The following is a 27,453-nucleotide window of genomic DNA, read 5'->3' as shown; positions in this document are numbered from 1 at the left end:
GTGTGCTCGGTGCGTGTCGGTGTCTCTCTTCTGCTCTCATCGCTTCTCACGGTGGCGGTGCACTATGGGTCAAATCGGAAAAATTCACGTCGAGAAATGACGAGAAATGAGAAATGAAATTTCTCTATACATAACAACGTTTATTCTACTAGGGATTCTACTTGGTCGTTCCATTTCATTTCTTGGAATTTCATGATATGGTTTTGTTTGGATACTTTGTTTGTGGAGAATTTCTGGAGTTCCTTCAGAAGCTCCTTCCAGTATTTCTTCAGGAGATTCATCTGGGAATCAACAGATGGCTTTTCAAACGTTTCATGAAATTTGTACAGGAGTTCCTTCAGGCGTTCCACCAGGAATTTGAATATCTAAGAAATTCATTCTGGGTTTTACTCAAAAGGCCACCTTAAAACTATTCAGTAGGTCGGCTCCAGAGGCACGTTCTCCTCCATTTGGGAAATTTGTGCCATAAAACTATTACAAAAATACTTCTGATACTCCTCCAGAAGTTCTTCCGGTTTTTTTTTTCAAAAACTCCTTCGAAGATTTCTTGACACGGTAAAGGCTGGGTATGCTGCGCAATTCAGATCCCATTGTGATCCACTAGCCTCTGCCCAGCAACTCCTATCCCTACCTCCTCGTGGTACCGGCCAGAAACTATGAGCAACCTTAGGGAAGATCGGGTAACCAACCCCGGTGAGAACTTCGGTCGTAGGCTGACAGGGAAGGGGGGGGGGGGGGGTTTGCTTCGGCAAACCTTGGCGTCTGTTCTCCAGGAGGAGCGGCTCACAACAGCGTCTGATCCCCATGTTAGGGGCGGCTGATCTACGTCAAAGGACTCTAAGCTCAACTGTGCACTATGGTCCTCCGGAAAGTAGGGGGTTGGTGTCAGGCCCTACGAGCCAGCCGTAAAAAGCCATTGTAACGGAAAATCAGCAACAGAATAATACGAACCGAGACCAACGGCAACGACCCCAGCGAACAGAAAGGACTTGCGATTGGAAACTCGGTACGTGGGACTGCCGTTCTCTAAACTTCATTGGGAGCACCCGCATACTCGCCGATCTACTGAAGGACCGCGGGTTCGGCATCGTAGCACTGCAGGAGGTGTGTTGGACAGGATCCATGGTGCGACCGTTTAGAGGTAATCATACCATCTAAGGTATGCACACAGCAAAATCTAGCCACCGCATTTTGGATAGAAATTTCTCTATTTTCAACGAATCGTGGCAATCTCTGGCGCAAATGAAAGCTTATTGTGTAAGGAATCGAAAAATATTTACTTCGGGATATATTTTGACATTGTGTTTAAAATAGAGTCAAGGGAACAAGAAGTCCTCGAAAAGTTTTTGCACAAACGTGCTTAAAATCTGACAATGTACATTAAAGCGACCGTCCCCGCAGACCTAAGTTAGCTTTCAAGTATTCGGTTCTATACATCATTACAACCTGGAAAGGTTGCAGATCAACTTAAGAGCAAGAAAAAATCGAAGTTTGGCAAGAAATACATAGTTTGGTCAACAATATGAATTTGTGGTTTGAAAAACCGAACTTTTAGAAATACATGTACAGCAAATCATCTTTTTCACTACGGGAAATATCGGGAAAAATGGCTGGCACCCCTTATTCAAAAGCTTAGATATTGTGTATTGATTTGAATTGATTTTTGTCCCCTGTTTTTGGCGGAGAATGCTTGCGTTTGTATGCAGAAAACTATGTAGAAATTGTACTGCATTTTTCCAAAAAACGTAAAATCTCATACACTTCAAAACTCAACCCAATTGAGAAATATTGAGTAACCGTGAATTGGAACCTTCAAAAAATGTCAAGAACGACAGCTTTCATCGAAAAATAAGATTGATTTTGACACAAAGGTGGTAAAAATTTCTTGGCATGCAGTCGAAGGTACTGTGCAAAACTTTACGGAAAGACTCAAGCTCAAAACTCGAGATGACGGATATAACAAGTCAAATCAGCAATGTCTTGATGTTGATTTAAAGTAAATCAATGCTTTTTTACGATGAATTGCTTTTGGTTTGGGAATAAGTTGGAATGAATTATTACTGCTTGATTTTCTTTGGCCAGATATTGCTGTGCGCATACCTTACCTGCGGCAACACACGCGAGCTGAGAACAGCTTTCATCGTGATGGGTGATATGCAGAGGCGCGTGATCGGTTGGTGGCCACAATGTGCAGGTTGAGGATCAAGGGCCGATTCTTTAACTTCAGCATAATGAACGTGCACAGCCCACACTCCAGAAGTACTGATGATGACAAGGACGCTTTTTGCGCGCAGCTCGACCGCGAGTACGATTGGGCAGCCACGATGTCAAGATCATCATAGATTTGAACGCTCAGGTAGGCCAGGAGGAGGAATTCAGACCGACGATTGGTAAGTTCAGCGCCCACCAGCAGACGAACGAAAACGGCCTACGACTCATTGATTTCGCCGCCTCCAAAAATATGGCCATTCGTAGCACCTTTTTCCAACACAGCCTCCCTTATCGTTACACCTGGAGATCATCACAGCAGACGGAATTTCAAATCGACCACGTTCTGATTGACGGACGGCACTTCTCTGACATTATCGACGTCAGGACCTATCGTGGCGCCAACATCGACTCCGACCACTATCTGGTGATGGTCAAACTGCGCCCAAAACTCTCCGTCATCAACAATGTACGATACCGGCGACCGCCACGGTACAACCTAGAGCGACTGAAGCAACCGGATGTCGCCACCGCGTACGCGCAGAATCTCGAGGCCGCGTTGCCAGACGAGGGCGAGCTCGACGAGGCCCCTCTAGAGGACTGCTGGAGTACAGTGAAAGCAGCCATCAACGACGCAGCCGAGAGCACCATCGGGTACGTGGAACGGAATCGACGGAACGAATGGTTCGACGAAGAGTGCAGAACGGTTTTGGAGGAGAAGAATGCAGCGAGGCGGTAATGCTGCAGCAAGGGCCTCGACAGAACGTGGAACATTACAAACAGAAGCGGAAACAGCAGACCCGCCTCTTTCGGGAGAAATGCGCCGCATGGAAGAAGCGGAGTGTGAAGAAATAGAACTGCTATGCCGTTCCCAAGAAACACGGAAGTTCTATCAGAAGCTCAACGCATCCCGCAACGGCTTCGTGTCGTGAGCCGAAATATGTAGGGATAAAGACGGAGGCCTCTTGACGGACGGACGTGTGGTGATAGAAAGGTGGAAGCAGCACTTTGATCAGCACCTGAATGGCGTGGAGAACGTAGGCACGGGAGATCACGGAAACGGAGGAAACAACGACACCAGTGCAGCGGACGACGGAAATGAACCAACTCCCACGCTGAGGGAAGTTAAGGATGCCATTCACCAGCTCAAAATCAACAGAGCAGCTGGTAAGGATTGTATCGCAGCTGAACTCATCAAGATGGGTCTAGAAAAGTTGACCACCTGTCTGCATCGGCTGATAGTCAGGATCTGGGAAACCGAACAGCTCCCGGAGTAGTGGAAGGAAGGGGTAGTCTGCCCAATTCACAAGAAAGGCGACCATTTGGAATGTGAGAACTTCAGGGCGATCACCATTTTGAATGCTGCCTACAAAGTGCTATCCCAGATCATTTTCCGTCGTCTGTCACCTAAAACGAATGAGTTCGTGGGAAGTTACCAAGCCGGCTTCATCGACGACCAGTCGACAACGGACCAGATCTTCACCGTACGGCAAATCCTCCAGAAATGCCGTGATACCAGGTCCCAACGCATCACTTGTTCATCGACTTCAAAGCGGCATACGACAGTATCGACCGCTCAGAACTATGGAGAATCATGGACGAAAACGGCTTTCCTGGGAAGCTGACTAGACTGATTGAAGCAACGATGAACGGTGTGCAAAACTGCGTAAGGGTTTCGGGTGAACTATCCAGTTCATTCGATTAAGGTGATGGACTCTCATGCCTACTATTCAACATCGCTCTGGATGCGACGTCTGATGCGACGAGCCGGGCTCAACAGCCGGGGAACGATTTTCACAAAATCCAGACAATTTGTGTGTTTTGCGGGCAACATGGACCTTATTTCCAGAACATTTGGAACGGTGGCAGAGCTGTAAACCCGCCTGAAACGCGAAGCAGCAAAGTTTGGACTGGTGGTGAATGCCCCAAAAACAAAGTACATGCTGGTAGGCGGAACCGAACACGACCGGATTTGTCTGGGTAGTAATGTTACGATAGACGGGGATACTTTCGAGGTGGTGGAAGAATTCGTCTACCTGGGGTCCTTACTGACGGCTGACAACAACGTGAGCCGTGAAAGTCGGAGGCGCATCATCAGCAGAAGTCGGGCCTACAACGGGCTCCAGAAGAAACTGCGGTCGAAAAAGATTCACCCACGCACCAAATGCACCATGTACAAAACGCTAATAAGACCGGTGGTTCTCTACGGGCCCGAGACATGGACCATGCTCGAGGAGGACCTGCAAGCACTCGGAGTTTTCGAGCGACGCGTGCTAAGAACGATCTTCGGCGGTGTGCAGGAGAACGGTGTATGGCGGAGAAGGATGAACCACGAGCTCGCTGCACTTTACGGCGAACCCAGCATCCAGAAGGTGGCCAAAGCCGGAAGGATACGGTGGGCAGGGCATGTTGCAAGAATGCCGGACAACAACCCTGCAAAGCTGGTGTTTGCAACTAATCTGGTTGGCACAAGAAGGCGTGGAGCGCAGAGAGCACGATGGGTGGACCAGGTGGAGCGTGACCTGGCGAGCATTGGGCGCGACCGAGGATGTTGAGCGGCAGCCACAAACCGAGTATTGTGGCGTACTATTGTTGATTATGTCTTGTCTTAATGATGTTGAACAAATAAATGTATGTATGTTCGAAGATTTCTTCATAAGTTTCTTCTGTGGTTCCCCTGGACATTTTTCCTAAGTATCCTCTAAGTGTTTCTGAGTTTCCATCAGAAGTTTCTTATAAGATTTTTCAAAGAGTTTCTTTGACATTCCGTCAGGAAATCCTTTCACTCTTTCTCACTGAAGGCTACAAGCGCATGAACGAAAATTACAAGTACTTCTTTCAGTCGCCCATAAATATCTCTTAGTTCTTTGCTGCTGAAGATCCTACTGGAAACCATTCAGGAATTATTTCTAGGATCCTTCGAAGAGCTTCTACTGGATTTACTGCACAATCGTCTTCAGATGTTCTTTAAGGAGTTCGTGGTGGTCATGGTCAATCAAGCTCAAGCTTTTTTTTTATATAAATCAATCTTATGAAATTCTCGGATGATTGAAATACGACCCACGGCTCTGTGAGAACGCATAGGTTGTCAAAGCAGTTACGCCCTTTGAGAAATACTGGTGCCGAAATATCAAAAACACATCTTCGTTCGAAGATCTGATAGGATTAGCTTTCTATTTTTGCGTTGCTGAAAATTAATTTCCCATCATTATTTTTATTTTTTTACTAATTGTCACACTTTCTCTGTGTATTCTTGGTTCAATTATTGAGCGATGGTATAACCAAAACTGTTTTCATGATTGCTTTTTTTACCATTACTAATCATGCATTTCATGAGGGTCATTTCTGGGGTGCTCATGGGTGTTCCAGGGGTGTTCAAGGGGTTTTCGGGAGCGCTCCATGGGGAATGTGAGTACTTCAAGCGCATTTGATGTGGTTTTGGAGAGCTTTGAAGGCGTTTCAGGGCTTTTCCTGGGGTTTACAGGGTCGTTCCAGGGGTGTTCCGGGGGCGCTAAGGCTTCCCGAGATTCCCATGAGCGTTAGATGGGGCTTCAGCAGACCAAAAGGCGTTCCAAGGGGTCTCGAGGACTCAAGTGGCGTTCCAGAGGCGTGGGACTGCAAAGGCCCCGACAGGCGCAAACTGTGTAGGCGATGCGGCGCTGAAGGTCATAAGGCCCAAAGCTGCACGAGTCCGCCCATCTGCATGATCTGTACCGGGAAAACCTCGAAAAACAGACATGCGATGGGTGGTCCAGGGTGCCCGGCCTTTAAGAAAGCCGCAGTGAGCAACAAATCACAGTGCAGGTAACGCAGCTGAACCTGAACCACTGTGATGCGGCTCAGCAACTGCTTTGTCAGGCGGTTTCTGAGTGGGAGACGGATATCGCCATCATTTCGGACCCATACCGAGTACCCGCCGGCAACGGCAACTGGGCCTCGGATGGGACCAGGAAAATGGCGGCGATATGGACGACGGGTAAATACCCCGTGCAGGAGTTGGTGTCTACTACCTATGAGGGCTTCGTGGTCGCCAAAGTAAACGGGGTCTTCTTCTGTAGCTGTTATGCGCCTCCGCGGTGGCCGATCGAGCGGTTCACGCAAATGCTGGACCGCTTAACGACCGTGCTAACAGGGCGAAGGCCGGTGGTAATAGCGGGTGACTTTAATGCCTGGGCTGTGGAATGGGGAAGCCGTTTCACGAACCAGCGGGGTCAGATCCTGCTAGAAACACTGGCCATCTTAGATGTCGACTTGGCTAACGTCGGTACCAAGAGTACCTATAGTCGAAACGGAGCGGAGTCAATTATTGACGTGACCTTTTGTAGTCCTGGCCTAACAAGTAGTTCGAACTGGAGAGTAGATGATGGCTACACTCACAGCGACCACCTGGCGGTTCGCTACAGTATCGACTACAACAACAGCAGACAGCGGATAGAAGAAGAGGCGGCTAGGCCAAGGCCAAGCCCTCGTAGGTGGAAGACATCATACTTCGACGAAGAGGTATTTAGGGAAGCGCTCCGCCGTGAGCGAAACTTACTCGGTTTAGACGGCGACGAGCTGGTAGCGGTGCTCTCACGTGCGTGTGATGCGACCATGCCTAGGAGAGTCCACCCTAGAAATGGGAGGCCACCTGCTTACTGGTGGACCGACGCGATTGCGGACCTGCGCCGCGCCTGCCTACGGGCTAGGCGGCGGATGCAGCGAGCACGATCAGAGGAAGAGCGAAACGAACGGCGGGTGGTGTTCGCCGCTGCAAAAGCCGCGCTCAAGACCGAGATAAGAGCAAGCAAGAAGGCCTGCTTTGAGGGTCTCTGTCAGAGCGCCAATACGACCCCGTGGGGTGATGCCTACAGGATCGTTATGGCCAAGACGAGAGGTGTGATGGCTCCTACAGAGCAATCTCCAGAGATGTTGGAGGGGATCATTGGAGGACTTTTTCCGCGTCATGATCCTAGTCCTTGGCCTCCTTTCGTAGGACAGCCGGGGACTGGGGCTGTCGATGAGGAAAGGGTCACCGATGTGGAACTTGCGGGGATAGCTAAGTCCCTTAGCGTAGGTAAGGCCCCAGGTCCGGACGGAGTTCCGAACCTGGCCTTAAAAGTAGCTATTGCAGAAGCTCCCGAGATGTTCAGGTCTGCTATGCAGAAATGCCTGGACGAGGGAGTTTTCCCAGAAGCTTGGAAGAGGCAGAGCCTGGTACTATTGCCAAAGGCGGGGAAACCACCCGGAGACCCGTCGGCATATAGACCAATATGCTTGATTGACACGGCGGGGAAGGTGCTCGAAAAGATCATCCTCAATAGAATGTTGAAGTTCACTGAGGGCGTAAATGGTCTCTCGAGCAACCAGTATGGCTTCCGGAAGGGGAGGTCCACCGTAGACGCTATCTTGTCGGTTACAAAAACCGCCGAGAAAGCACTCGAGCCTAAGAGGAGGGGAATTCGCTTTTGCGGGGTAGTGACTCTGGATGTAAGGAATGCATTTAATAGCGCCAGTTGGGCTGCTATTGCTGATGCGCTCTTGCGTCTGGGGATACCGGAGTACTTGTACAAGATTCTCGGAAGCTACTTCCAGAATCGCGTACTAGTATACGACACGGAGGTGGGTCGGAAGTGCTTTCACATAACCTCAGGAGTCCCGCAAGGTTCCATCCTGGGTCCGGTGTTATGGAATGTCATGTACGACGAGGTGTTGAGGTTAGAGTACCCAGTGGGAGTGGTGATTGTCGGATTTGCCGACGATATTACGCTCGAAGTCTACGGTGAAACGATCGAGGAGGTGAAGTTGACTACCGACCACTCGATCAAGGTTGTGGAGGCGTGGATGCGGTCCAGAAAACTGGAGCTGGCTCACCACAAGACAGAGGTGACGGTTGTGAACAACATGCAGTCGGCGCAGCAGACGGAGATCAGTGTAGGAGAGTGCACTATCCTGTCGAAGCGCTCTGTCAAGCACTTGGGCGTGATGATCGACGATAAGCTTACCTTCGGTAGCCACGTCGATTATGCCTGTAAAAGAGCCTCCACAGCTATTGCGGCACTGTCCCGGATGATGTCCAATAGCTCAGCGGTGTACGCCAGTAAGCGCAAGCTTCTGGCTAGTGTTGCTACGTCCATACTTAGGTATGGCGGCCCGGCGTGGGGTACCGCGCTAAGTACTGAATGCTACCGACGGAAGCTGGAAAGTACTTACAGGCTTATGTGTCTGAGGGTTGCAAGCGCGTACCGTACCGTGTCACACGACGCTCTCTGTGTCATTACTGGTATGGTGCCCATCAGCATTCTTATCAGTGAGGATATGGAGTGCTTCAAAATGCGCGGCACAAGAGGCATACGCAAGACTGTCAGGATGGCCTCTATGGTCAAATGGCAGCGCGCGTGGGACAGTTCCACCAAAGGAAGGTGGACCCATAGGTTGATACCGAGGGTAGATAGTTGGATTAATAGGCGCCATGGGGAAGTTTCATTCCACCTGACACAGGTCCTTACAGGCCATGGTTGCTTCCGACAGTATCTACACCGTTTCGGGCATGCGGATTCTCCCGAATGCCCAGTGTGCAATGGTTTAGAGGAAACGGCGGAACACGTTTTGTTCGTGTGCCCGCGTTTTCGCACAATGCGTGACCGCATGCTTGCCACATGCGGGGAGGACACAACTCCGGACAACTTGGTCCAGAGAATGTGTAGGGATGAGATTAGCTGGAATGCCGTTTCAACGGCTATCACCCATATCGTCTGGGAGCTACAAAGGAGGTGGCGCGTGGACTCGGAGAATGGCTAGTCCAGATGCAGTACAAGAGGTGGTCCAGGGGTTCGAAGTCGGCTTCGTAGGTCATACCGGTGCCCTGCGGTCGAGATCGACCCTTACAGCGATTAAGTGGCCGCGGAGAGGAAGTCCCGGTAGCGGTGCTGTCGTGGCGTCGGTCTACTGGGTTGGATCTGAGCCCGCGGTTGGAAAGGGGTCCCCGGCAAGGGTCGGGGTAGGTGAGACCCTGCTGTCTGCAACCTACGGATGCAGCTGATAAGGCCTGAAGGGTAGTGATACCCTTGCCTTCAGCAGGTCAGATCGGGTTGCATGTGGGCATCAGTTCTTGATGTCCGCTCAGCAGTAGGGCGCGGGCGGGGTTGACCCTGCCCGCCTTCCGTGGACAAAGGGAGTGGCGAGGACCACTCGGGAAACTGGCTAAGCGCCAGCATGCTATCGTGATGGACTCTCCAGTGCGAGTCATCGATGTTCGTTGCTGCTAGGCTACGGCAGCTAACCTTGAGGGTGCGATATGCACTAGCCCCTCTCTGAAGCAATACCTTCTTGGTGGTTCCGGAGAGACGTAGGGTTTGGCGACCATAGGAATGTGTTTTAGTGGGTCGAGGAGAGAGTAGTCCTGGCTTCTACCGGCATTGTAGAAGACGGCCTCATCCCCACACTACCCTAACCTTCCTGTTAGGGTGTCTGATGAGCAGATTTATCCCCCTATGGTTTAGAAGGAAAAAAAAAAAAAAAAAAAAAGAGGCATTCAATGGGGCTTCAGGAGCGTTCCAAGGTTGTTGCAGGGGGGGGGGGGTCAGAGGGTTTCAGGGGCATACAAATGAGTTTTAAGGACTTTTCTGCGTTCCAGAGATATTGAAGGAGTTGAGTTTCTAAGGTATTCCAGGGCGTTTCAATGCGATCCGGGGGGGGGGGGGGGGAGGTCAAGAGTGTTACATGGAGATTCAGGAGCGTTTCAGTGGTTTTCAAGAAACCCCTTGATGCATTGTAGGAGTGTTCCCGGAGGCATTAGGACTTTCAGGGGGTCCCAGAGCTGTTCCAGACGATTTCAGGAGCTTTCCGAGAGGCTTCAGGGTGTTCCAGGGGGTCTCAGGCAGTTTCTGGCCCGTTCAATGAGTGTTGCATGGAGCTTCGAAGGGTTTCAGAAGCGTCAAACGAAGGGTTCTAGACAGATTTCAGGGGATTGCATGGGCGATCCGTGGAATTTCATCGCATTATTTCTGCATTATTTGTTTTACAATTTTTGGAGAACCTTCTGTGGAAAGTTGTGTTACCCTCAGAGCCGCAACGTGCGGCTCGCCAAGGGCGCCAGACTCAAAGAGACGCCGAAAGGACTAAGGATAGAAGAAAATAGGATGATCCTTTGTTTTCTTGGATACTACCAAGATTTTACTATTTGGGGTCGTCTATAAATGACGTAGCATTTCAAGGGGGAGTGGGAGTCGATGAAAATGTTACGAGCCATGTATGGGAAAATAGGTTACGAGGGGGAGGGCGGAGTAGCATTGGGCAAGTTTGGCTGAGACATCTATTTTTGTGAATCGATTAGAATCGGACCAGCAGAATCGATTTACCGATTAAATCGAATGCTTTGAATCGATGTTTTCACATCGATTCGATATTATAAAACGTTGCAAAACCATAAAATGATCCGTTTGCAGCATGGAGTACAAGTTCATGGGATGATTTATTTTATATCCAAAATTGAGATTGTACATGAGGAATTGTGTGGAGGAATTCCTGAATGAATCCGTGGAGGAATTCCTTAAGAAATTCCTGGATGAATCCCTACAGGAATATCTGAAGGAAACCCTGAAGGAATTCCTGGAGGAATTCCAGGAGAATTTCCTAGAGGACTCCCTGGAGAAATTTATGGATGAATGCCTGGAGCATATTCTGGAAGAAATCTTGAAGGATTCCCTGGATGAACTCCTGGAGGGAACAACTTGAGGAATTCCTGGAAGAATCCTTAGAGAAAATTCTGAAAAAAATCTTTAAAGAATTCCTAGTAGACTTTTTCGCAATGCCTGAAGGATCTTTTGGACATTTTCCTGGTGAAATCCCAGGTGGAACTCCTAGAGAATTTCCTAGGGGAATTCTTGAAGAAATGCCTGAATGAATCTTTGGAAGAATCTCTGAATGAATTCTAGGAGGAATCCCTAAAGATATTTCTACAGAAATTCCTAGAGGAATTCCCCGAGCACTTTTTTGGAGGAATTTTAGGAGGAATTCCCAGAGAATTTCCTAGAGGAAGTCCCAGAGGAACTCCTGGAGGAAATTCGGGAAGAAATCCCGGGGGAATCTCTGAAAAATTCCTACAAGAATTCCTGTATAAATTCCTGAAAGAATTTATGAAGGAATCCATGGAGGATTTCGTAGAGAAATTCCTGGAGGAATTGTTGTAAAAATTTCCGAAGGAATTCCTCAAAGAATTCCTCAAAGAAATTCCTGGAAGAATTCCTGGAGAAATACCTGGGGTAATCCCTGGTCAAATTCTTGGTGGAATTCCCGGAGTCCCAGGAGAAATGTCTGGATGAAATTCCTGTATAGGGTGACAATGGGTATTATCGGCAGGTTTGTTCTCTTCGTCATGGGGGGTTTTTGTCAGCCAAATTACCTGAAACTTGGCCATATAATTCAGCTTAGTTGGGAAGGATTTGAGACCAACTCTGAATTCAATAGGTTTCAAAAAACCCTGAAAGACGAAGAGAACAAAACGGCCGAGAATAGGTAATTTCCCCTATATTCCGGGAGGAATTCCTGGGGGCATTTCTGAAGGAATCTCTGGAGGATTTTCTGGATAAATTTCTGGAGAAATATCCGTATGTATTGCGGAGGTATTCCTAAAGGAATTCTCGGAGGGATGCAATCCCAAGAAGAATTCCTGAAGGAATGCCTGGAGGAACCAATGGACAAATTCCTGAAGGCATGCGTGTAGGAATTCCTGAACAAATCTCTGGAGAAATTCTTTGAGAAATCTCTAGAGGAATTTCTAGAGGAATCCTTGTATCCATGGGGAATCTCTGGAGCAATTTCTGGAGGATTTTCTTGAAGAACTACTGGAGCAGGAGGAGTTCCTGGAGGAATCTTTCGAGGAATTCCTTGAGGCATCTTAAGAGGATCTTTAGGAAACTCTGGAGTAATTCCTTGAGGAATCTCTATAGAAATTGCTACAGGATTCCCAGACGAATCCCTGTAAGAATTTTTAGAGGAATCCCCGTAGGAATTCCTATGAGGAATCCTGGAGAAATTTCTGGAAGAATCCTGGAGAAATTTCTGGAGGAATCCCTTGAGAAATTCCTGAAGAAATCCAAGGATCAATTTCTGTAGGACTTATAAAACGGATTTTTGGAAGAAATCCCAGAAAAAAGTACTGAAGACATCGCTGAAATTCCAAAATCCATGTCTGAAGTAATTTCTGGAAGAATTATTGAAGGAATACTTGGATGGAATTCTGGAAGGAATAAGTGTAGAAATCCTTGATGAAATCTCTGCTGGAATATCTGCAGAAATACCTTAAAGGATCTCTGGCGAAATTTCTGAAGGAAACCCTGAGAACAGCACTAGCACAATCATTGGAGGAACCTTTAAAGATATCCCAGGACAAATACCCGAAGAAATGTCTGGTGAAATCCCTAGATGAATCTCTTGAAAATGTATTCCCTATTTTATTTGAGTAGCTATTATAGTTATTTTCATTTCAAAGCAAAAACAATATGAAGTGGGCGAAACTAAAAGGTACAAAACAGATTACACTCATTCGAAAAAAAAAAAAACAATGTACTTTCAACATGCTAGTGAAAGCTGCTTTCGAGTACTTTCTTCTTATTCATCGGAATATTGCTTTTATTCCTATAGAAATTCAGGAAGTTATCTAGGAATTTATTCAGAAGTTAGTCAAAGGATTCCTCCTGATATTTCTCTTAGGATTTTTTTTAGATTCTACAAGGGATAGACAAAATGATCGGGACAGGCAAAATATTCACTTTTCAAAAAATTGTCAAATAGCTGTAACTTTTTGAAAAGTGCATCGAAAAATCTAAAATTTTTAATGTAAGTTGATAAACTAGTAGTGTATCAATGGCCCAATTTTGGGAAGATCAGTCCATTCTACATGAAGTTAGAAAGATTATGGGAAAATTCAAAACTATCCGATAGCCAACTTTGAACTGTTATATCTCCGGATTCAATGAACCGAATGCAATGAAATTTTGAGCGTTTATGACTCATATAATGAGCTTTTAGAAATCCTTAACTAAGCTTGAAATTATCAACAAGAAAAAAGTGACAGTAATTTCATTTATTTTATGATTTTTTAGTAAATTGCTCTAACTATGATATGCTTTCCATTACTTTTCAAATTTATTTCCGATTATTGTGTTAATTTTGTTCAATACGTATTCATATTAAAGTCAATTCGAGAGAATGCAAATAAACTATAATTATCATCTTGAGTTTTGAAGCGATGTTGAAATTTTCGATGATTTGATGTTATATCAGAAAAAAAGTCTAAACGCTATAATTTTATTCCATGTAGGTAAGCAATTTTAGTTTATGTCAAAATTTTTTCAAAGCTTATCGTATAAGTCATGAACGCTCAAAATTTCATTGCATTTGGTTCATTGAATCCGGAGATATAACAGTTCAAAGTTGGCTATCGGATAATTTAGACTTTTTCCAGAATCTTTCTAATTTCACGTAGAATAGCCCGATCTTTCCCAAAATTGGGACATTGATACACAACTAGTTTATCAACTTACATTAAAAATTTCAGATTTTTTGATGCACTTTTAAAAAAGTTACAGCTATTTGACATTTTTTTTAAAGTGAATATTTTACATGTCCCGATCATTTTGACTATCCCCTGTACGTATAGTTTTGTCAAGGAATTTTGGCAAATATTTTTTCAAAAAATAATTAAGTGATAACTTTGTAAATTTTCTTCAAGGATACCTTCAGAAATTCCTCTGCGGATTCTTTCAAAAATTCTTCATGCTACTATTTCACATTTTTCCTGGGTTTCTCCTGAATAATCTTCATTGAATTTCTGAAAAAAAAATCCACAGTTTCCTTCAGAAATTCTTATAGTTTCCTGCAAAAACCGTATAGGTTTGTGGAGCCTGTAGCCACGCGGTTAGGGCCACCAAGCTTCTAATCGGACCATGCTGTGGGGTGAGGATTCGATTCCCGCTCCGAGTTATGAAGCTTTTCGTGAGAAAAGTTTCTTCTCCGTATCCACTGGTGCATGCTCCATGTGTCTCTTGCCTAGTTTTAAGTTTCGTTCAGTCCGTACAGCCTCTGACTGAAGATGGTGTCCGTTTCTTTTTAAAATTTCTTTAAAATTTGGAATAACTTCAGAAATTTTTCTAGTATGCCTCCGTTGGATTTTTTTTCCAAAAGATAATTTTTGAAAGTCTTTCATGGATTTCTTCAGAAACTTCTCCGGGATTTCTTCATAAAAGTTTCTAGGGATTTTTCCAAATATTTTTAAGACATTCCTTAAGCACAACAAGTTAACATTAATTATTTTTCTGGCGACATGTTTGCTGGATTCGGAAGATAATTTATCCATCATAGAATACATCTAACAGTTTCATTACGAGACTGCTACGTCGATAAAACATAATTGCCAACTTCCCGTAGCCGATAGTATTCCTTCCACAAGTATACAACTTATTTGAAATGAATCATGTTTGACTCATAGTGCAACCCCGAAGTTAGGATTTACTGACACTTAAGGATTTATGTTTCCTCCCCCATCGTGACCGGAAACTTCATCGTTCTTCTATCGCTCTCACTACTACACTGAACCGACAAACTCTCCGGGAATCCTTAGCCTCAGCTCCAGCAGTCAACGACTAGAAGGAATACCGATACACTCTATTCGACGACCCACATAGCCACAGGAGGGAAGGGTTTTACCTCACAATCCATCAACCTCTCGCATTACGGGAATGACACACTACTTTTGCGGAGCACTAGGTCAGAAAAATGGTATCCACCTCCACAACTGATAACCGATGAAAAAATCCGTTCCTTCCATTAACGCACCGTCACCGCACTAGATCTTCAGTCTAGGTCGCGTGCAATCATCAATCGGGATCGGTTCACTGGATTACACAAACCATTGCTCGCTACCTACGTGGAAAAACTATCAGAAATCTAATAGGAAACACAAAAACAGCACAGCAGCGGTTTGATTGAATAACTGAGAGATCCAGAATTGAAGTCCTAGCTGCTCGCCCACTGGGACGCGTGTGTGTGATATGATTCGCGAGTTTTCCTATCGCAATGCTGAGCCACCGTTACTCGTGGCCTAGACCCCACCACGCAGTCAGTCGTGCCCCAGGTCTAGTAGTCCGAACCGAAGCTACAGTGTGCGTACATATACCTACTCTGCGGCTCTCCAGAAAGCTCACCAAATGTGTTTCTCCCACAGACGGGAGCGAACGAGCACATTACTACGACACTGGCTGTTGTCCACCCTCACCGATAGCGAACCCGGTGACAGGTGGGTGGAAACCCTTACGCAAGGACATCAACCGATACTACAACGACGACGACGACGGCGACTGACGAAAGCTCAGTGTGTGCGATTTGCTAGCATGTGGGAGAGAACAAGTTTGTTGTTTTCGTTGGTTCAGAGTCCTGGTCAGGGTCGTTCTTGGGAACGGTTAAGAGTCTTGAAATGGGATTCGATGTAACTGTAAAAGTTGGTAGCTTTTCAAATAAACGAATTTTCATAAAATAAAAACAACAGTTCAGAAACAAAGAATGGTGAATGCAGAACTTTCATATTGTAGCGATACACGTTAAAAACGTGAGGTACATATACCGTTTGTGTTACAGAGAACACCCGATTTTTTCAACGAGGATATTTATTTTTTTATCAGTTGTAAATTAGAACCTTTTACGGCTCACCGGCCTGTATTACATACTCAATACTTGATGAGCTACAACTCGTAGCGGTAAGTATACACTAAAACCTCCATTTAGGTAATGAGTCGGGACTCCATAAATAGAATGTTTACCTAAATGGATTCAGTTTATTACCTAAATGGATTACAAGGTTGCAAAGAAGTTCAACAAGGGAGAGTTACTAGGAGATTTAAAGGAGATCATGCGGAGTTTCAGATGGCTTTCAATGAGTTTCAGGAGGGGGTGAGTTTCAGGAGGGGAGGGGCTTCAGGGGCGTTTTCGGGGGTTTTGGAGGGTCTTAGATCAGAATTATCATTCAAATGACTAGCTGGGCATGAAACACGAAAAATCTTGCGAAAAACCCTGCAAAATTCCGCCAGACTGAAAAATTATTGAATGTCGGGTCAAAGTCGGGTAAATTTTTATCGTATGTTGGGCCATTGTTGGATCAACATCGAACAACTGTTAAGTCTATATTGGGTTTGGTGGCCAAAATAAAAACAGGTGAATGATAGGTTGATGTCGGGTTTGACGTCATCAATGCTGGAGCTGATATCAATGGAATGATGGAAGGATGGTTGATTATCTCAATTTCAGCTGGAAATGATGCTGGATACTGGCACTTTTCAACACTGCATGGGGGGAGGGGGGTCTTTAGGGGGGCAACATTGCACCCCCCTCCCCCCATACGCACCCCCTAACACCACTCACTACTTCTTTCCCATAAACCAGTCTTATACCTAATCTTAAGTACTCCAACTGATTTGAACACAATCAAATTCCATTTAGGTAACGTTACCTAAATGGAGGGACCTAAATAGATTTTACCTAAATGGATCCTACCTAAATGGAGGTTTGAGTGTATACCGAATGAAGCAATCGCCTCCACTGGTTTTGGTCCAGGGCCAATCGCATCCAGTCGCTCTGGAAGTTTAGAGTCCTTAAGTCCTCCTCAACTGCAAAAATCCAACATGGCCTACCACGAAACCGACGGCTTCCTGGTTATCCGCTGAATATAGTTTTAGCTTGTCGTTCTTCCGGTATACGAGTTACGTGCCCAGACTACCGCTGCCTGCCGTGTGTTATTCCCATCATCAAGTCCTTCTCTTTATACACTTAACCCTTATGTGTCCGACAGGGTACCCGGGTACCCAGCGCCCATTTAAAAAGCACGGTGTAGAAAAAAGCAAAAAGTTTGTCGGACACATAACGGTTAAAACAATTCGCATTTCATGCTACGCCACCAGATATCATCCTCCAGTTTACTGTCGAGTATTGTTTGCAGCACTTTACGTTTAAAAAATCCAAAAGCTCTCGTATCAACTTTTCTCAACGTCCACAATTCATGGACTATGAAACGACCAGTCTTATATACAACCGCGAGTTTTGTCTAAGCTTGCAGCCTACGGGTTCTGCTGGTTTCGCAGACCAGAAAAAGCCCGACTCGCAGCAGTAATCCATCTTTTCACCTTGGAACCTGTCCATAAATTACGTAGACAAAAGTCTACGGAGGGGGAGGGGTGTCTGAGATGGCCCAAAGTGAGTCTATGTAGTTTATGGACAGCGCCTTGCGGGTAACATCCTTATCGCTCCTCACTAGAGTATCAAGATAAACGAATTCTTCCACAATACAATATTAAACTTCTCACCACCTAGCATCACTTTGTCATCATCGGCATGTGGTACACAGCGTGAGCGTGGCATCGCTAGAGGTAGTCAAAGACGCGACTGCTCGAGGGTTAACCACCATCAATCATATACTTGGCCTTTATGGTGTTAGTCCTCTCAATCTCCCACTTAAAAAGTATGATTGTCTCTTCCACCGCCTGCTGGTCGATCTCGATGATGTCGATATCGTCCGCTAAGCCTAGAACCGCGTAATAATGGTTCCGCTTCTTTGCACACCAACTCTCCTTATTATTCCTTAAAGTGCTATGTTGAACGGTAAGTTCGAAAGAGTATCGTCCTGCTTCAGTCCATCTAAGGTTACGAACGATTACGAATTTTTATCCGCAACCCTTACACTTGATTTCAACTCATCAAACGTGGAACGAATCAGTCTAACCTGCTTCGCTGTGTTGACTGGGCATGTTCTATCATTATTTACCCAAACTCATTTATGTTCACTGAATCGTCCTGAAATCAATAAACAGACACTGGATCTGAAATTTGTACTCCCCAAATTGATGGAAGATCTATCCTAGGTTGAACATCCAAATCTCACGAGAATCCGTCTGATATTCGCCGTCAAAGAATCAGTCTCAGCCTGTTAAACAGAATTCCAAACAATGTTTTGCACGCTGAATTGAGAAGTGTTACTTCTCTATCGATGTCCTTTCTTATGTGGACGACAAATGACACCATCTAACCAAATAGCACGCCAACAACTCCGCATGCCATTGACAGTTTCGTAAAATCTCCGCACATCGTTTTGTTCCATACTCTCTTGCACCTGAGCAGTCACATTTTCCTCATGCTCTCTTTTCTTTTTGTATTTCGGCTGCTCATGCTTCCCTATATCGCTCCCTGCTATGAAATGTTCCCGACACCAGCATCCAGCTTCATAAGAACATTGGCTCAGGCAGCACGTTCTCCAGGAGATTTGTGCCCGAACTCCGGCTCCTGGTTACATTATTATCGTCCGTTACGCTCTAGCACACGGTGTGTTGAAACAGGATTATTATCGCACTTTCATGAACCTAAAATATTTTTTCGTTATAAGTTAGCCTTGGCTGTATATATTAAGATTCTGGAGGTTAAAAAATCTTTCATCGGGGAAAATTAAAATTAATTCGATTTTAGTAGTTTACCACTTTTCTCATATAATATGGTATTACGCAAATCTGATGAACCTAAACTCCGCTAGAAAAAGTCCCCTTTCTAATAATAATTTGAAACCATTTAGAGAGAAACGAATGCAAAAGTCTTTAAAACGAGTTTAAATTTGTTTGGCGTACGTTTCATGTGTCCAGCCCACTACAGTCTGCCGAAAGTCATAAATCATAAAAGTCTGCATTCCTTCCATATGTCTGGTACATATATATTTATAATGGAGGAAAACAAATACTTCCCATTAGTGCGACTCATACATTTGAGGAAATACCATACACCTGTGACTCATACCATTTGCAGCACACACTCTTTAGTTTGCCTGAAATGAACGGGTATTAGTTGCACATACTTTGCATTTCAAACCGTGTAACGATAAACCTAAACGACGATCACACGGCCACGAAAAATGATTCGATTGCGAAATTAACTGTAAATTAAGTTGTTTTGAGCTAGTTTTGCAGAAATACTGATAGCTCTCCGAATATAGTAATAAGAACTTTTATGTATATTGTGCTCTGATTTTGCAGGGCTCGATGTTTTACTAACAAGTGAAAACTTTTCCTATGAATACTTTTGTTCGCATGTTGGACACATAGGGCCGATTTCGTACCCTGACTTAAGCGTTAAACCAGGTTTAACCAGGCTTAGCGGTTAATCCGAGGTGAAGAAATCAGCCCTTAGAGAATAGCTTTTAATTATTCTTTCAGCACACGCTCTTGATACACGTACATTATGGTAAGCATATATAATAATTTTTATTTATTGTGAAATCAATGTTTGGTTGAAACAGTTTTAGATATGATGATGATAAACCTGGACATGTTGACGAAATACATGTACGTAAAAAGAAAATCGGATTAAGTACGAGACACTGAAGATGACCTAACAACAGTTGAGGTCGAAATGCGTATCTGTCAAAGAATGCAAAATCGTAGTGCAATTAAACGGAACAGTCCTTAGCTCCATTTTCTTTTTACTTAGTTTTAGATTTGTTCATGTTGAATATGTTCATTGTTGTTTATGCTGAGGACAAATTTAATCAAATTTACAGCTAAAATAAATGTAGACCAAGATTAAGCAGACATCAATGTTCTGGAAATGTCATAAAATATATAAAAAAAACAACAAACAGTGATGTGCAAAGTGAGGCAAGATTGGGGTAATTTGAGGTGTCAATACAACTTTTTAAGAACTTTTATTAATTATTTGATGGTTCATTTCGGAATCATTGGATAGATTTTGATTGCTAAATAGTTATAACACATAGAAGACGGTTAGAAGGTATCGAGTGTACGGGTGACTTTTTAATTCAATTCTAATGGATAGTTTCTACTTCGTAAGTACAGTGCAGTGGTTTTTCAGTTTAATGACTAGTCGTTTTAATCACTATTCCTTTTTATTTCGTTTTTTATCACGCTCTGCAAGGACAAGTGACATTTCTCCCCATACTAAATCTGTTGTCAAACTCACTTTGCATAAAAGAAGGAATTTTACTTGGAAAAAAGAAGCTTTATTTTATGCAGTCATAACATTGAAACCATTCAAATGCATAAAGTTTTTATCAAGACTAAATAGTCTTATAAAATAAAAATACAGATAACCCAGGCGAAAAAAATCACTACACGAGACTACTATTGCAAAATGATATGTTTCCAATATTTTTTAGGCTTATACTATTTTTAGTAAACATCCATGCCGCACAGGGACTGTGTTGGAAACGCACATTTTTTTAAATTGCTCGTACGCTCACATTTTTGCAAAATATCAATATTTTTTGGTATTTGAAGGTGGATTAAAAACCCAGTGAGGTTGCCATATCGAAATTATTGCAAAATACATGCTCATGTGAGCGTACGAGCAATTTAAAAAAAATGTGTGTTTCCAACACAGTCACTGTGCGGCATGGATGTTTACTAAAAATGTGCAGGCCGAACACATTTTTGAGCGTAGCCGTTTTTGCGTGATGATTGTTTGATGTTATGACATTCAAACTGCTTATCATGATTAGATAATATCACGTTAACCCGCTGTTTCATCTTACTCCACCCGATTCAACTTGCCCCGGTGTACCTTATTTTGAACCGAATGTTGAATAATCATTTTTGTATGCATTAACATAATATGACAACGCCAATCTAATGTATTTTGTGTCAACTTTTTGTTATTTGAGACTCAACAGCCCACTTAACCCTAAAGGTATCAATTTATAAGTAACAAGGAGATAAGTCTTTGAAAATTTTAAGATTTAGTATATACGGAAGTCCTCAACAGATCAGAGACTGAACTTTTACAAATAAGTCACGCACACTCAGTATAGTCGACTCATTCTTTTTGACAAATATCCATGTGGATGTGGTTTGACATGCAAACTATGTGCAACTAATACCCGCCAAATTAGCTCATGAAGGGTATGTGCTGCAAATGGTATGAGTCACAGGTGTATGATGCTTCCTCAAATGTATGATTCGCTCTTATGGGAAGTATTTGTTTACCTCCATTACAAATATCTATGTGCCAGACAAATGGAAGGAATGTAGACTTTAATGATTAATGACTTTCGGCAGACTGTAGTGGGCTGGACACATGAAACGAACGCCAAACAAATAAAAAACTCGTTGTGAAGACTTTTGCATTCGTTCCTCTCTAAATGGTTTCAAAATTATTATTAGAAAGGGGACTTTTTCTAGCGGAGTTTAGGTTCATCAGATTTGCGTAATACCATATTATATGAGAAAAGTGGTAAACTACTAAAATCGAATTAATTTTAATTTTCCCCGATGAAAGATTTTTTAACCTCCAGAATCTTAATATATACAGCCAAGGCTAACTTATAACGAAAAAATATTTTAGGTTCATGAAAGTGCGATAATAATCCTGTTTCAACACACCGTGTAGCACTCCTCGTCTAAGCACCTCCGTTCCTAGGTCGTCTTTGATCAGTGCCTATAACTTCACGCGCTGCCGTACTCATCGCATCGTGAGTAGACTCCCACAGAGTGTTGAGGTTATCGTTCTCGTTGATCTCACTTATTCGCTTATCCAATCTTCCAGATTCTGTTGATAGTCAGCTACCATACTGTCGACTGAAGCCGCTGGATCTTGAAAGGCATCGATTCCTGGAGTCCGACACGATGTTTGGGGTTGAAACCCAAAGCCAAAATTTGTGGAACAAATCACGCCACTGATAAGGAGGATCCAGGGAACTTCCGGTTGTTACACCTGGTCTCAGAGGCCTTTCGGAGAGTTGAAGACAGTCAGGAACATCCTAAGTTTCAATGACAGCTGAATAACAGCTTATTCAGTCACAATTTACAAAATCAAGCTTAAGAATGGCTTATTCGTCTGTTGTATAGCTATAATGTATGTTGGGATTTAAGGGGACATCAGGAAAATTCAGCGGATTTAAGGGGGCTTCAGGGGGTTTCATGCGAATTTCAGGGGAGTTTTAGGGGAATTCGGGGAGGCAGCTGAGTATCAGTATTTCAAGACCTCCTTGCATGCCTTGCATCATAACAACCAAAGCTTGTTATGGAACCCAAATTTAAACATCTACCGTTCAAAGGGATAGCGCTCTTTACTGGCATTTACCGAATGTGCTAGTGTGTCTGAAACATACAGGAAAAACTTTTAATTATAAGGCAAATAATATTGCTACTTAATAAATTGAGGGATGAGTTTATAAAGAAAAATAGTACCAGGTCAAATTTCTGTCGACTTGCTTGATTTCGTTGTTGAGGCTACGCCGCCATGAGCCTCTGGGTCTGCCTCTGCTGCGATGTCCTGCTGGGTTCCAATCTAACGCTTGCGTGCAGATTTCGTTTCCGACCCTGCGTAGAATGTGGCAGACCCACCACCACTTTCGCTCTCGAATTTCTGTCGCTATCGGCTTTTGATGACATCGACGATGGAGCTCCACGTGTCCAATTGTCAGGCCACCATGCACGAATTATATACCACAGGCATCTATTGATGAAGACCTGCAGCCGTTGAGTGTTCTCCACTGATACACACCAGGTTTCACTGGCGTATAGCAGCACAGATTTCACGTTCGAGTAAAAAATTCGGATTTTGGTGCGTCGACTGATCTGGTTGTTTCTCCATACATTTCTTAAACTCGCAAAAGCAGCCCTCGCCTTGTCGATCTTGGTGCCGCCATCCGCTGCCATTTGGCTACCAAAATATTGGAAGCTTTTAACATTATCCACTGGTTGCCCAACTACCGTAAAGCTGGATGTGTTGACCGTGTTTACATCCAACGATTTGGTCTTGTTGACGTTGATGGTAAGACCTGACGCTGAGGAGCGATTGGCAAGATCATCGAGCTTGCTCTGCATATCAGAGCGTCGTTGAGCTAGGAGAGCAACGTCATCAGCCAATTCGAAGTCATTTAGGTGCTCCACGATAATGGGCTGCCACAGCAATCCACGATTTGGTTCACGGTCAATCGCACCTACCAGGTCTCACTCAAGCAACGACCCGGCTGGGATCGGACCGTTGTGCAGTACTCTGCACGAAAATGCCCTGTACTGTGCTTCAATGAGGCCGATGATTTTCTCAGACCCTTGCACTTGACGGCTTTCCACATATTTCCGTGTTTGAGACGGTCGAAAGCTTTTTCGTAATCAATGAACACCAGGTAGAGAGACTCCTGGAATTCAGTGATTTGCTCCAGGAAGATACGGAGCGTGACAATATGGTCCACACAGGATCGTCCGGCACGGCATCATGCTTGCAGCCATCGGAGAGTTGCGTCAATCTTCTCCTGTATCCGGTTAAGGATCACTTTGCAGAGGACTTTGAGAACGATACACAGTAACATTATGCCCCGCCAATTATCGCATACAGTCAGGTCACCATTTTTGGGTACCTTTACTAAGACGCCTTGCATCCAGTTGGCCGGAAATGTCGTGGTTTCCCATATGTTGCAGAATAATGGATGCAGTAGCTGTGCGGATACTACGGGATCAGCTTTGAGCAGCTCCTCGTGTTTTCGCTCGCTCTATCGCGGCTTTGGCGTTCCTTCGCTCCTCTGTCTTCCTCCAGGTATCATCTGAGGTCCACAGCTTTCTTCGGGTGCGTAGCTGACCCAAATTATTCTCGCCGGTGGCGATGAAGGCGTTCTTGATGGCGCTCCATTGATGTTCTACGATTCCACCTTCTGGAATATTCTCAGTACGGTTCTCTAGCTTTTCGACGAAGTACCTTTTCACCGCAGCGTCTTCCAGTCGGCGTGTGTTGAACCGGTGCCCGACTTTCTCCTCCTGTCGCTGGATCCTGGCAATGCGCAGTCGGATCTCGCCGATTAGGAGATGATGATCGGACGCCATGTCGGCGCTACGTTTGTTCCGCACATCAAGAAGGCTACGTCTCCATTTTCGGCTGATGCAGATGTGGCCGATTTGATTTTCCGTGACGCCATCACGAGAAACCTATGTCAATTTGTGCAATGGTCGATGAGGAAAGAGCGATGCCCCAATCACCATATCATTGTTGCCACAAAACTCTGCAAACAGCTCTCCGTTTTCGCTCATTTCTCCGAGACCATGGCGTCCCATGACGTGCTCATAGTCCGAGTTGTCGGAACCAACCTCCGCGTTGAAGTCGCCCATGAGGATCTTGGTATCACCTTTCGAAGTCTTGTCCACGTCAACATTCATTTGACTGTAAAAGTTCTAAAAAGGAATTCGGCAGCATCGGTTGGCGCGTAACATTGGATCATGGTATGGTTTCGAACCCGTGTTCTGAATCTAGCTACAATTATCCTCTCATTAAAAGGTTCCCACTTCATGAGCACAGCGTGGACGTGAGCGCTGAGCAGGAAATCAACTCCACGGAGGCGAGGAGCGTGTTCACCTTACCTGGATGGAAAGTATCGTGTGTCCCATCTACACAAGGGGCTAGTCGATTGGAACATTGTGCCAAGAGGTGCCAAGCACACCGTCTTATACGCTGTGTAGCACACCGAGGCACTCTGAGGCACAATTTTGACACTTGAGTTTGGGTGAAAAAACTAGGCAACCATGTGCATTTGACCTGCAAAATGAAAACAAACAGTTGGTTGTCTTGGTAGTTGCCAAGCAAAATCTGAATCATCAAGCAGTGGCACTTCGGGGCACACTGAGGCACAATTCAATACCCGTTGGCACACTGAAAATAATTGGCACAAGTAAAGATGTGCTCAGCGACTCCCCCCTTGCATCTACAAGAAGGGCGACAAGTTGGATTGCGTGAATTATCGCGCAATCACGCTACTGAGCGCTGCCTACAAGATACTCTCTCAAATTTTATGCTGCCGTCTATCACCGATTGCAAGAGAGTTCGTGGGGCAATATCAAGCTGGATTCAGGGGTGAACGCGCTACAACGGACCAGATGTTTGCCATCTGCCAGGTGTTGCAGAAATGCCGTGAATACAACGTGCCCACACATCACTTGTTCATCGATTTCAAATCGGCGTATGATACAATCGATCGAGAACAGCTATGGCAGATTATGCACGAATATGGATTCCCGGATGAACTGATACGATTGATCAAGGCGACGATGGATCGAGTGATGTGCGTAGTTCGAGTATCAGGGACACTCTCGAGTCCCTTCGAGTCTCGCAGAGGGTTACGGCAAGGTGATGGTTTTTCGTGCTTGCTGTTCAACATTGCGTAAGAGGGTGTAATAAGGAGAGTGGCGATAAACACGAGTGGGACGATTTTCACGAAGTCCGTTCGAACAAAGTTCGCCGTCACACGAAGTTAGCCATCTACAAAACGCTGATTGGACCGATAGTCTTCTATAGGCACCAAGTATGGGCCCTACGTGCAGACGACCAACGCGCCCTTGGAGTTTTCGAACGGAAGGTGTTGCGTACCATCTACTGCGAAATGCAGATGGAAGACGGTACTTGGAAAAAGCGAATGAGCCACGAGCTGCAGCAGCTGCTGAGAGAACTAACCATCGTCCACACCGCGAAAATCGGGAGGCTACGGTGGGCGGGTCACGTCATCAGGATGTCGGATAGCAACCCGACTAAAATGGTTCTCGAGAGTCATCCGACCGGTACAAGAAGACGTGGAGCGCAGCGAGCTAGGTGGGTCGACCAAGTGGAGGACGATCTGCGGATCCTTCGTAGAGTGCGGAACTGGGGACACACAGCCATGGACCGAGTGGAATTGAGACGGCTACTATGTACAGCATAGGCCACCCAGGCCTTAGTCTGATCAGTAAGTAAGTAAGAGTTTCAACTTCCTAGTCTCATTAAACATTAAAACATTGAGATTTGAAATCGAAAAAGGTACCCTGGTAACCTGCCGGCCGCATAATGGCTAATTAATAATCAAGTAACGTTTATTTCAATTCCTGATGTTCACATAGTTTTGAGAAGCAGAGTAAAGCATGTGGTTGAATGCATACTCGCTGGTTCACCAACTAAGTGGATTTTACAAAAAAAAAAAACAACATGAATGTATAAAGAGATGGTTTTATTGAATGATGAAATATTCGTACGGTATGCCTCGTGCTTATTTCTAACCATTGCATTCCGTATAGATGCTTAGAGCCTCTGAAAGTCTTGCTATCGTTATAATTTCATTGATTACCATTCGCTTATATCACTGCTCATGCAACACAAACACAAAAGTACGATCTCCACTAAAGGTTCGAAATAGAAAAGGCTCCGCAACACGTAGTTCTCACTCACTACCGCAAAGAGCTGCTTCAGTACATATTCCTGTTGTTCGGGTATTTCAAATGTGTAAATCCACGGAAAACTGTACTGCCGTTAATTAGTATTCCATCAAGCAACTACAACCAATACTAAACAAACATCGACCGCTGCTTTTTCTTCTGTAATCACTTCTTATTCTCCCTCCCCCAATGAAGGTAAAGAAGTCCAAGCATGTTTTCCAGTCCCAATTTGATTCTTCTCCCGCTGCAGCCTGCCTGCCCGCTTCGCTTAGCACAATCGAATCCTCGTTTCTCATGCAACGGAAATTAGACGGTGGAGGAACTTTTAAGTTAATTAACACACAGAATATACGGTCCAGTTTTACTTTTTATTCCGTTCGAATTTTCCATCACTCCCCCAACCGCACGGCGACGAATTGATTTATTGCATCAGTCACGCACGCATTCGAGATGGAAAAGAAAGCAAACCAACGAACGAACGGAGCAGCTGGTCTCACCCAACACCGACCGACACACGGCACGGACAGCTAGAGACGATCGACTGGAGAACAATCCTCGCGGAAAAACGTCGGAGAATGAATAGATTTGCTCCTACCTGGGGCGAGATTCGCCTGAAGACTGAATGTGCCGAGAGTCGAAGCTTAGGCAGGAGCGTGAGCCTTTGATTCTGGTCCTTTCGGTTTGTTTGAAGGAATTCTCGGCTTGTCTCCGCGTTTGTGGAGCAAGTTGGTACCACCACCCACCGCCCTCCGGGTTACGATAGGTTGGGGAAATGGCGTGAAATGCACCCTGGAGGCAGAACGGCCTTTCTCTATCTCAGTCAAGACGCAAATTGAAGTAAAATGGATTTGAAGATATTTGGTTTTTCATAAAATTCACAATTTAAAGAGAAATTTTTAACAAATTGAAAGCTATCCAACAGCTGGCAAGGGGTTGCTCATAAACCAGGCAGCATCCATTTATTAGGTAACACTAAAATCGACATTTTTAACGAGCCCAAGCAGACGAAATTCTACCCAGAATCATTAAGGAGATTGTCCAAAATGTTTTTCTC

General features: G+C 44.8%; 1 protein-coding gene across 1 annotated transcript in view; it reads right to left on the bottom strand.

Moving 5' to 3' along the window:
* Positions 1-15,355, bottom strand: part of LOC115258615 (myotubularin-related protein DDB_G0290005-like) — a 605,847-nt gene extending 590,492 nt beyond the window's left edge. Inside the window, exon 1 of the mRNA XM_062847829.1 lies at positions 14,896-15,355. The gene's annotated coding sequence lies outside the window, so the exon portion shown is untranslated. The remainder of the gene's footprint in view (positions 1-14,895) is intronic.
* Between the last annotated feature and the right edge of the window lie 12,098 nt (positions 15,356-27,453).

The sequence above is a fragment of the Aedes albopictus genome, chromosome 2, assembly GCF_035046485.1.
Source record: "Aedes albopictus strain Foshan chromosome 2, AalbF5, whole genome shotgun sequence".
Classification (NCBI taxonomy): Eukaryota; Metazoa; Arthropoda; class Insecta; order Diptera; family Culicidae; genus Aedes; species Aedes albopictus.
This window is presented reverse-complemented; position numbering and strand designations above follow the sequence as displayed.